The sequence below is a fragment of the Crotalus tigris genome, unplaced genomic scaffold, assembly GCF_016545835.1.
Source record: "Crotalus tigris isolate CLP2741 ecotype Arizona unplaced genomic scaffold, ASM1654583v1 scf7180000018829.1913635, whole genome shotgun sequence".
NCBI lineage: Eukaryota > Metazoa > Chordata > Lepidosauria > Squamata > Viperidae > Crotalus > Crotalus tigris.
Genome location: NW_024097219.1, coordinates 49,246 through 61,682, shown reverse-complemented (window position 1 = coordinate 61,682; position 12,437 = coordinate 49,246). Strand labels below are relative to the sequence as shown.

General features: G+C 35.4%; 1 protein-coding gene across 2 annotated transcripts in view; it reads right to left on the bottom strand.

Annotated features, from left to right (window-relative positions):
- CPLX2 (complexin 2) overlaps positions 1 to 12,437 on the bottom strand; it is a 138,352-nt gene that overhangs the window by 116,985 nt on the left and 8,930 nt on the right. For both annotated transcript variants that reach the window (XM_039356700.1, XM_039356702.1), the window contains exon 2: positions 6,013 to 6,099. The gene's annotated coding sequence lies outside the window, so the exon portion shown is untranslated. The remainder of the gene's footprint in view (positions 1 to 6,012; positions 6,100 to 12,437) is intronic.

The window sequence follows — 12,437 nt, the reverse complement described above, 5'->3', positions numbered from 1 at the left end:
AAAGAACAACATGGCTTGGCCTCTGTGCTTTTCTCAAACAGAGTTTACAGTAATTTAAAAGAAAGAAACAACTAAATTGGTGCACCCCTGGTTAGATGCTTTGTGTTTGTACTATTACACCCCTGCTTATGAAGCAACCACCTATTCTCTCCCAGGCCAAAAAAAACCAAAACCCAGGATTTTCATTTTAAGAAATCTTTAATGTGAGGCCAGCCAGGTGCAAATGAGGATGGGTCCCTTTCCCCTTGAATTGTGGGGCAGAATAGATTATTTCAGTCTATCTTGCAAAAGTAGCCCAATTAAAAACCTTCTTCTCTTCTACTTTAAGGGTATAGAACCCTTCTACTCTTTGGATCAACCCATATTCTCTATTTTTTGCTGCAATAAATAGGCAAATGGGACTACTAACTCAAATGCACTCATAAATTGCCATTTAAAATAACCATCTGATTATATTATTATAATTTTTAAAAACTCAAATGAAAGGTTGAAAAGATAAAGATACCTCACTCTCCTACATCTTTCCCAAGAGAAATTTGTTCATGATGAACAGCTGCCATTAGGTATCAGAGGATGGATGAACATTTCCCTTTTGTTCAATTAGCTTAATTTTCACCATCTGAACAGCAAAGTATAAAACTAGTTGTTACTTTTGACAACTTGCAGCACATTCCTTTGAATGCCTGCTGAAAAGTATAGTAAATCCATTAAACTCAATTGAGCTTGCTCACAGATTAATGTGCATAAGATATCTCAGCCTAAAGTACCCAAAGCTTCTTTCCAGAAGTGTGAGCCCCAATCAGCTCGGTGGCAGAGTATTTTTTAAAATGATTTTTATTGAAGAAGTTTTTAAACCAGATTAAAAACAGTACATATTTTAAATTCAGAATAAAGGTAGTAAGAAAGTGAAAAAGAAATAAAGAAAAAAAGGAAAGGAAAAGATTCTGAAGAAGCTGCTTCAATCTTCTTGACAGCAATTATAAATACATAGAATATATACCCTCTCTCTCTAAGGTTACATCATAATTCCTCCTTTCTATAAGCTATCATTTCTAATTTCCAAACCCATAAATCACAAGTTTGTTCTTTTCTTTTTTCAGCAAAAAGTTCGTAAGGGGTGCTCAGTGGCATAATATTAATCCATGAATGCAAATATCCAACTTGCCTCCATAACTCATAACTGTGTGCACCGGATCATGAAAACCACCAAGAAAGCCACCATTTCATGTGTGTCTGCATTTCCTTCTCTGTCCAAGGGAAAATAGAAAATTACAGCAGGAAAGCTCTTTTTTCCATTATGGGGTTACACTGGCAATTGGCACATAATCAGATCTGCCCCAAAATCATGCATGCTGTTAAATCTGCTCACGGTTGAATGGGAAGAGAGCTATACTCCAAAGGAACACATTCTGCTCATGTTCCATGCAGATGGGCACAGCATTATGAGGGGAATGCTATGGAAAGAGCTGTAATAGGCTATAGATGAGTAATAATACCATCCATGATAAAAGCGCTTGCATTATGAGATGCACTTATCATCACTATCTCACCCCAAAGCCTAAAATCAGTCCCATGAATTATTTTATCAATATCTCTAAAATTTGAAATCTGGGGCAGAGAAAGGTAAACTACTTTAATGGCAATGCTGTAAATACAGTAATCTGATGGATATATAGTAGAGACTTTCCCTATTCATATGGATTTCCCTGTCAATTTACAGAATGGACCTGAACATCTAAAGGCTGCTTCTTTCCTTCCTTCATTTCACTGAAGCCAAGCGTACATGTTGTAGGCACAGTGGCTCACTGTATAATCAGGTTAAGGGCCATTTGTTGATTATTTTTAGATTATTTAGTCAAGGTAACACATTCCTTGTAGAGGGGCCTGTTGTAATGAGGGAAAAGAGGAGAATCCTGCAGTGTTGATAAACCCTCATGCAAACATCTGGTTCTATCATACAGAATTCTTGTTACTATACCTCAATGCTTACTGCTGTAAAAAGTGATTCCCCTATGAGGTACAGTAAGTTTGGGCAGAGCAGTTAGTAGGAAAAATAGTAAGATAGGACCTGAAGCACATATATCTCTGCAAGGGGTGAAGGTTGGGAGTTTTCCCCCTTATTTTTTTCAGGGGATGTCCACTGTGGAAGATTCAGGGCATTTTAAAGGAAGTTATAGCTACAGGGCATAGTGAAATTACAGAATTAGATCCCTGGAGATACAGCAATGGCTACTACTTTAGATTGTTTTATAGAGGATTAGACAAAGTCACGGAAGAGAAAGCCATGGATGTTTATTGCCTAATAGAATTCCATGCAACTTTTAGACCACAGACATTAGTGGCCTTCAGAGAAATGTTGTGAAATAAATGTTTCCTTGTCACGAATGACCAATAGTATTCTATGAACCATGCACCTAAGGGAAAAAGGAATGCATCATTACTCAATTCCCCCTTGCTAATCTTCCCAAAAAACTACCAGCACCACAGCACCTCAGGGCTATCTGTCCTCTGAATCAAAATAAATGACAGTGAAAAGTATTGCAAACAGGCTTATAGGCACCACTCTGCCACAGATCTACATTGAGGCTGCTGCCAAAGGGTCTTGCTAATCCTCCTCCTCCCATTCTCTCGTCCTCCCTCATTTCCCTCTCCTCCTCTTCTGGCCCTATGCCAGGCAGCAGGCATCTGAGTACGGAATCAAATAAAAAGGTTGTTGCCCTGAGACCTCTCAAGTTTTCCATTTGATGGTCATAGCTAAAGGCAGAATGAGGATAGGACAAAGCCACAAATATGTATTCCAGTCCCAACATATATGCATATTCCTATACATTTCCCCCCATTCATGTTCAATTGCTATTTACTCAAGCTCCAAATTTATTTTCTGTCTACAGCCCCTTAAATCTATTTCAGATGATTTAATTTTGTTTTGAACTCAATAAATGAAGCCCTCTTTTGTCTGATTTTATATTCAGCCAACACTTAAGGTCCAGATTGCTAATTTATTTCCTTTTCTCCTTTTAAAAGTGCAGGTATCTTGGTACTACTGGCCATTAATACTAGCATACCCAGACAGCAAAATGTATCTAAAGGAATCTTAGTCCTTATGAACATTTTAAGAAGGGGCTCAAACTACAACAATCAATGTGAATTGATTTTCTGAGTAAGGGTGGAAAGGGAATTGACTCCTAGATCAGTATTTCTTAAGCTACATTCTGAAGAATTTCAGTGTTTCCTGAGCAAATTGAAAGTGTTGTGTCATTTCATCCCAAGGTCCAAGACAAGCTTTTGAAAATGGCTTTTTGATCCTTTCATTTCACTAGTGAAACAACTTGCCCTAAGCATGAAAAAATGTTGGCAGATCTTTTATCAGATGTCACACTGAAACAATTGAGAGGAGATTTTTTTAAAAATCACCAGAAAATTTTTGGATGAAAATGTTTGGAGAGTATGAGTTTTTAAATGCCACTGACAGCTCCACTAACTCTTCCTTGAACACAATTTAATGAAAGCAGGTTTTCAACACTTTTTATAATCAAGACAAAATATCAAAACAGACTGAATATTACTACCATAATCAGTCTTTTTGACAAAGCTAAACTCCTACGCTGATGAAATTTGATGTCATCTGCAAGATCATACTTCCCCTACTGTTTTACCATTAATGTATTAAATGTAATGGAAATTTAATAGATTATTAAATACATTTTATTTCATATTTCCTTTTAAAAATTAATAGTCTTAGATCAGGCATGTCAAACTGCTGGCCCACGGACCAGATGCGTCACACCAAAACTGCACCCACACCATTGCTGGCAATGGGGGAAAAAGTCGCGATATGTCACGAGTTTGACATGCCTGTCTTAGAATATTTCTTGTGCTTATAGATCTCCTCCCTAGCATCAGAACATCATAGCCAATTTCAGCTCACCCTCTATGGTAGTAGAATAACCTGCCAAGGATGGTGAGAAGCTTTCCCCCAAACTGGTGCTCTCAACTTCCAGCTTCATAGGTGCTATTCAAGATAAGTGGAGGTCACCAAGTTAGAAAAAGGTAGGCTATTATTATCACTAATTCAGTCCAAAGCAAACAAAAAAGTTGTTGGTACTTTCTATCTTTTAAAAATCAAAGTAACAAAAACAAAACAATATGTCATGCAAAAGAATTTAACTCAAACTGTGGCAGCACTACAGAACTTGGATGACCTTGAAAAGCTAAGTAGGGTCAGACCTAATTAGTACTTGGATTGAAGATCACTGCTAAATTCCAGAGCTACAGAATAGATGGGACTGTTTTAAAAAATTTTCCATCCTATGTCCTGATAGTCATCAGAAATCAATCTGACCCAAATGGAACTTGATTATTTATCTACATCTGGTCAGACTTTTCTTAGTCTGCAAATTCCATTAAAAAATAAAATTGACAGCCATTCTTATGTTACTTCATGCAAATTATAATGGTTTGGTTTATAAAATTCCTGCTTAAATTAAGTCAGAAGCTATCTTTTAAATCACCAAATTAGGCCAACATCAAATTTTGTTGTTAGTGATACAAGCATTTATCCTTTCCTTATTTTTAGGCCCTTTGTTTTACATGTCCATTTCTCTATTCAATTATAGGACATATATACTAAGCAATAGCAATAGTAATAGCACTTAGACTTATATACCACTCCATAATGCTTTGCAGTACTTTCTGGGTGGTTTACAGAGTCAGCATATTGCCCCCAACAATGTGGGTCCTCATTTTACTGACCTTGGAAGGATGGGAAGCTGAGTCAACCTTGAGCCCGTCAGGATTAAACTCCCAGTTATGAGCAGAGTTTGCCTGCAGTATTATATTCTAACCACTGCATCACCAGGGCTCCAGTAACTGGATCCATAGGAGTTTGCTTGGTACTTAGTTAATATTCTTTTCTACTGCTTCAAATATTCTCAAGGCAAAGTACTGGGATAAGCAAAGAATACAAAAACTTATCTTCTTCTGAAACTCTGCCACCTGATTTGAAGACCGAATCTCCTCTCAAAATATTCTAGAGCCAAGTTAGCAATCTGGACTTTTCTCTATGCAAATTCAACAAGTAGCTGGGAAAATTACATTTGTTCTCATTTAAAAAATCATAATTGTAAGAAAATCAAGAACATCATATAATTGCTACAGTCAACCTGAAGGCTAGGTTCAAATCTCCAGTCCAACACAGCACTGATTAGTTGATGCCACTATCTCTCAGCTTAATTGATTATTCCTGTGTTGATAAAATTAGGGGTGATCTCCCATGGAAACTTACATCTGAGGGATTTGAAATTGAAGCGCTGGTTGTGCGCTCCTATTTCATTGCATTTTGGGGGAATCCCAGCCAGGAATTGCCTTTGTTGCCTGAAAACGGCAACTAAAATGGCGCCCGCGGTTGCCCTGGGCTGCTGGGCAAGCTACGACGATCCGAATTCAAGTTTGAATCCGGACCTGGAGTTTGTTATTTTCTCCCCAAATTGGGGGAAAAAATACCTTGGAGGTTGGGGAGAAAGGTTCAGCAAGTGGTCTCTGCTGATGCCTTCTTCCCCCCCTTTTCACCCCCAGAGCCCTGGGGCTGGCTGGGATCTGTGGGGAAGTTCCCCCCCCCCCACACCCCCTTTCAATTTTAGGTTTGAGATCAGGAAACCTAATTTTTCTTGATCTCAAGAAAAAATTAGTGGGTAAATTCCTATAAGGGGCTTTTTTTTTTTAGAAGGGAAAGCCAATTATTAAGGGATAATCAATCAATGGATTTCTTTGTCTATCCCGATAAGCTGAGAGCCACGCCAAAACGAGTTTTCCAGAGCAGAGACCAAGTTAAGAATGGACTCCACAGGAAGAGGGGGCATGTCTAGTTTTGGCTACTTGGTCTCAAGAGCAGGCAGACAGAGAAAACCCATTGGTGGATTATCCATCTCCTGTACTGGAGAACAAGGCAGGATATAAATACAATAAATTGATAATCAAATAAGCAACATGGGAGCAGAATGGAAATACACATACCTTTTTGAATTGCCAGGCAGTACTCCTTCAGACAACTAATGTAGTAGTTCCTCAGTCAGGCAGTGCATGTCAAAGGTAGCTCACACCCTGGAAGTGCATACAGATGAGGACAGGGTCAGATAGCCTGAACTTGCATTCATGTCACTGTTGAATGTCCCTGTTATTCTTTCTAGCAATTATGTAGCATTCCTAAGATGACCCTATTATCTTTACTTTAGCAGCAGGAAGAACCTGCAACTCTAATCATTGTGGTAACTACTACTGTGACTATACAGCCATAAGGCATGGGAAAAATGCACATCACATATGCTTAGCAATGACTCTCTTGGGACAGCTTGTCTTCAAATGTTGACTTCAAATATTCTTCCCTCTCCAGCATATCAGCTTCAGTATCTGTTAAGGGACAGCTCTAATATTAAATGGGAATAGCAGTACCATGGGCTGTTTTTCTGTGAATTATTTGGCTGCCAAGGTTTCAACACTCTTATATTAATGTGTGAATCCTGCCAAGTTCTCCAGAATAACAGATTCTATATCCTGTTCACTGTGATGTTCCCCCAATCCCTGCAAACCAAAATCCAAATGTTTAGATAACAATAAACATCGACATGGAAGAATCAAAAAGTGTGCTTCTAGATGAGATGGGAGATATATAAATCTAATAAATAAATAAACAAATGAGAAATTAGTGTAGTTTCATCACCTGGGAAGAGTCCAGTCTGATAGGTAGGTATGAATATTAAATCCCTGCGTCTCTTGCTCATCATAGCCTATTTATTGGAGTAGATATACACTATACAGTCTTCCTTAAATTATTCCAGTTGAGTTTTGAGGAGAAGCATTTTTTTTTTTTAAAAAAAAATCTGTGCTGGAAACTGTAATGGAAATTACAGTTTGAACTGGCATCTAGCTTACCATGCCATAGTGGATACGCTGTTATATTTTTAGACTTTTCATAATTGGGAGAGGGGGTCAGCACATCTGGTTCACATATAGAAATTCCTTGCTTCAGTTCCTGATATTTCTACTTAAAAGGATTAGGTAGTGATGGATGAGAAAAAGATGGAATTAGATTTCTAAAAGCTGCTGTTATAGTTGAAACAGGTAACTGGGCTAAATAGACAAGTTATAGTAACTTGTCTATGTTGTAAGAACTAGTGGTATATTTTAAAAGGAAAAGAGTCATCTTAGGGATATCAAGCACATGTGTTAACTCGACACTGTATTAAGCAAAAAGATCCAGCTTTGCAATGTCAACACCATCACACACATTCATAGGAAATAGTCTCACTCTGATAAAATAAGAGTATTATATTTTGTGAAACATTTTATTAGATTTGTTTTAAGACTTTCTTTCAAATAGGAGATATACCTAAAGTCAAAGGATCTTTGATTACTTCAAGTGCAGTTTGGAAAAGGCACTCTTAAAAAGCAATAAAACTTGAAGCAAATATATCCAGCATATATCCAAGACATATATAGTTTGAATTAAAAGGTAAATGTTTCATGTTTCTTTTTTTGAGCAAAACATTTATTCTTTTTTTTTACTTTTCAAGAAAGTGCTATATTTTGAATACACAAGAGAATGCATAGATAAATTTTAAGAATAAGACAAAGATGTCCATTATCCCCATTGCTATTTATCTTAACTTTGGAAGTTTTAAATAGAAACATTAGGCAAGATCTAGAAATTAAAGGATTGAAAATAAAAACTGAAACCTACAAACTGCAAGCATTTGCAGATGATTTGGTATTCATTCTAGAGGAACCTTTACAGACGATTCCTAAACTGTTGGAAAAGATAGAACAATTTGGAGAGATAGCAGGATTAAAGATAAATAGAGAAAAAAACTAAAGTGATAGTTAAAATTTTTACGGATAAACAAAAAAAGCAATTATCAGAAAAAATAGAATTGCAAATAGTCAAAAAAGTCAAATATTTGGAAATATATTTGACAACAAGATATTCAACAATAAAAGAAGATAATTACATTAAATTGTTAAACCAAATACATCTTGAGTTGGAAAAATGGAAGAATCTTCAACTGTCAATGTTAGGAAGAATTGCTGCAGTGAAAATGAATATATTACCAAAAATATTATTTTTATTTCAAACGATACCCATAAAACTGGAGAAAAAATTATTTGAAGATTTAAACTCTTTAATTCAAAAATTTATCTGACAAGGAAAGAAAGCTAGAATTAAATTGAAAATGTTACAAGAAGCCAAGGGAAATGGAGGCTTTGGCTTGCCAGATTGGGTTTTATATTATCAAGTATAAGTGTTAACATGGATAAAAGAATGGATAACTCTTAAAAAATAAAAAATTGCTGTATCTGGAGGGACATGACCTGCAACTTGGTGGGCATGCTTTTTTATGGTACGGGAAAAATAAAATACATAAATACTTCCAAAACCACTACATTAGAAATGCATTATTATTAACTTGGGAAAATATAAAATTTATTTGAAAATTCCAGGATGGCTTTCAACAATGGAAGCATTTGCACATCCAAATCTAGTCAGTCTCAATAAAATATGGACATACAAAGATATTCTAAATTCCGAAGGGAACTTAAAATCCAGGCAAGAGATGGAAAATCAGGGCATAGATTTAACATGGTGGTCACATTTACAAATTCAAGTCAGATATCATAAAGATATTAAACAGTATGGATTTTACAAAGAACAGACTATGTTTGATCAGACATTTTTAACTTCTGATGAAAAGTTAATTAAAAATGTACAATTTCTTATTACATTTCAAAATGGAAGATGAATAAGTAAAAGAGACAATGACAGTATGGGCAAAGAATTTTGGATATAATATAGACTTAGAAAAGTGGCAAAATTTGTGGGAAAGAAACTATAAATTGACAATGTCAGCTTCATACAAAGAAAACTTATATAAAATGTTTTATAGATGGCATTTGCCACCAAAAAGATTAGCAAAAATGTTTAAAAACATGTCAGAGAAATGTTGGAACTGTAAATACAAACCAGGTACTTATTATCATTTGTGGTGAACATGTGTTAAAGCAAGGAGTTGTTGGACAATAATCCACACTTGGTTAGAAAAAATGTTAGAGAAACACACACACTATAAACCTGAATTTTTTTTTACTAGGTATAATGCCAGAAAAACTTGGTAAGCAAAATACATATTTGATTCTACATGTGATAACAGCAGTAAGAATTATATTTGCACAATATTGGAAGAACGAAGAAATACCACCAGAAGAAGAAATAATCAAAAAAATATTAGACTGTGCGGAAATGGACAGACTTAATTTAAGGTTGAAAGAAAAAGAAGAAACAGAATATTTTCAAACTTGGGACCTATTTTATCAATGGTTAGAGAAAAGATTTAGGGATCAGGAATTTAATTTGTATTAGTGAATAAGATACTCAGACAACACATTTTTGTTGAATAATTATTATTGAACTGTTAAAAAAATAATAAAACTTTTTTTTAAAAAAGAATTTCTTTGATACGAGTTTCATTTGTTTCTCTCAATCTGCTCCAAAATAAATACATTATATGGATAGCACCAACCCTGATGTAATCAACCACTTCCTTACTGAAATGCACTCTTTATATTCTTCTGAAATATAAATGTTAAAATATGGCACTCATACTTTTTCAATTAAATTGCATATGCATTTTAACTTGAAAGAATTTTTTAAAAATTGAAAATTACACTGAGTAGTAGCATTGTGATGCCACAGGAATCAGAATTTTACACAAGATACAACAATTCTCACTCTTGAAACTCAACCAGCATTCAGGAGAACTTGCATCTATAACCATTGTGGTAATTGCTACTGTGAGTAGCTATAAGATATGGAAGAAAAAAGTGCACGTCATACATGCTTAGCAATGGTTCTCTTGGGACCACTTGTCTTCAAATATTCTTCTCTCTCTAGCATATCAGTTTCACTATCTGTTAAGGGACAACTCTAATATTTCATGGGAATAACAATATCATGTGCTGTTTCCCTATGAATTATTTGGCTGCCAAAGTTTCATCACTCTTGAATCTAAAGCATTCTTCAGCATACAAATACTTTAGATTCTTTATTATGTCTTGTCTTAAATTATAAGCCACCCAGAGTCATTCGGCGGTCAGATGATTTCTAAGTGTAATGAAATGAAATGAAATGAAATATTAAAATAAAATAGTCATGGACAAGCTTTGGATAGGTACATTGCTGAAATTATTGACAGAAGATATCTAATAACAAAGATCAGCTACAGAAGAATATGGCAACCTATCCTATAATTTATAATGGTGCCAAGGTTAAATTTTAGGTTTCTCTTGTCCTTGCTTGCTGTTTGTTTTGTCAACCTTGGACATGGAGGTCATCTACACCATGTTTGATAATAGTCTTGTCTGCCTCAGGTTCTTTGTTTCTGGTGTTGCCAGCTTCACCTTTCAACTCTCACAAGAGGAGAAAGCCACTCAGCATGAACTCAGTTTTCACTGAATTCAAAACTGGTTGGAAATAATCACTCAAATAACAATAGACAGGCATTTGGTACACAATACCCAGACTTAACAATTGTTGAAAAAAAAAGAGACAAAAAAGTCTGGATAAAGGACACTGCCATACCCAGAGACAGCAGAATATTGAAAAATGATCTCCAAGATTTTCAGAAGAAAAACAACTCAACAAAACAAGGAATGCAGGAAACCAACTCCCAGACTGAAATTTGGGCCAGTTATGCTGCCATGAGATTTAGATAGTCTCATAGTAGCATAGCTGGTTCTGCAAGAAGCTCTCCATGGTGCTGTTCTTTGCTCACTGCTTGCTCTATTTGCGAATTTTGCTTGGAATGGATAGTTGACCACTTATTTATCTTTATAAAAGTTCAAATCCCGATCAGCTTTCAAGATGACTGGTTAATAACAGCGAATTGCAACTCTCTCAAATATCAATTAATTTGTACTTGTACATAACTTTCCTGTGTATTTTTTGCTTGTCACTATATAATAATAATACAAATATTCACATACACACAAAATAATTAATCCACACATTTAAATTGAATGAGTCTGAAAAAGATATCGTATCAGCCTTTTTTAATGGACTAAGCCAATCTACTACTATTGGGTTTGATCTAGGAAGCATTAATAACTGTCATCTCACTAAAGATAAAGCTAATGAGCTTTCAAACCCTCAATAGGTTGAAAACTGGAATGCTTAAAGGTAAAACCAATATTCTTAAGTGGAGGCTCTCAGTGGATGCTATGTGAACATGGAGAGACACAGAGCCTGGCCCATCTGCTAGTCTGTCGGCTGCTACCAGAAACATGTACCAATAATGACTTAGTTTTGACCAATAACAAAGCCAACAATGAAGGTGGCTTCATTCTAGCAGTTTAAAGTTTGATCTAGATGAAGATGAAGAGGAGGAGGAGGAGAAAGAAGAGGAAGAAGAAGATTATTTCAAAGTGTTCAGTTTTGGCTGGCTAATGCACACTAATTCAAAATATTGCATCAATATTTGGCCAAGTAGGAATTTTATGCGTTTTGTTTAGGCATTATGACACCTTAAATATGTCTACATATCGAAATTGTATCAAAATAAATGCAAAGCTGATTTCCCATAGAAAAGTCAGAATGCAAAAAAGGATTGAATAGGCCCAATTAATAGTAGCATAAATATGAAACACAATCTAGCATCCATTTACAGTATACAAGACTATGGAACTACAAGTAGCTAGGATGTCTAAGTGGTAGAAAAAAATCTATTGTCTTTCATGCAGAATTTTTGGAAGAAAGGTTTTCCACAATTTAATCTATGGAACTGGTTTATGATGATGAGGAGGTAAAGATTGAAACTAAATAAAGTATTACAGTCATTAAAAAAAAGAGAGTAAATTCCTCAATGACATGTAGGTCAAATTGGTCAGGAAATAACAATGTCATTTTCCAGGTCCATTTTGCTTAGTTGGCCAAAGCTATAAGTGAATGATAGACTCTGATTTGTTTAGATAAATTATTTATTTTGAAAATTGAAATGACTCTCCCTCTTACATACCAAACCATCCAGTATTTTCTATACTAGCTATCCTACCTTGTGTAATGAATTAAGATGCCAAGGTTGGAATCCAAGAGCCTGAAATCAGATATAACTGTTATCAAAACATGGAGCAATTGCCTTCCATGTACAAAACCGAGAACGTAAGCCCATTATCACCTAGGGGTAAACGAAAGGGATATAAAATAAAACTTGGGTTTATATATAAATGGGCTGAATTGCTAGATTCTATAATAAATGATCTTGTTAGTTGGGCTTCTTTTTTTCTGTAATAAAAGCAATTTGTCTAACTGATCTGTGTCCTTGACTTTTTTGTCCTTAGCTCCCAAGTGCCGTTGAGTTTCTAAAGAAACTATGACTTGGTTCAAGCTCTGACAG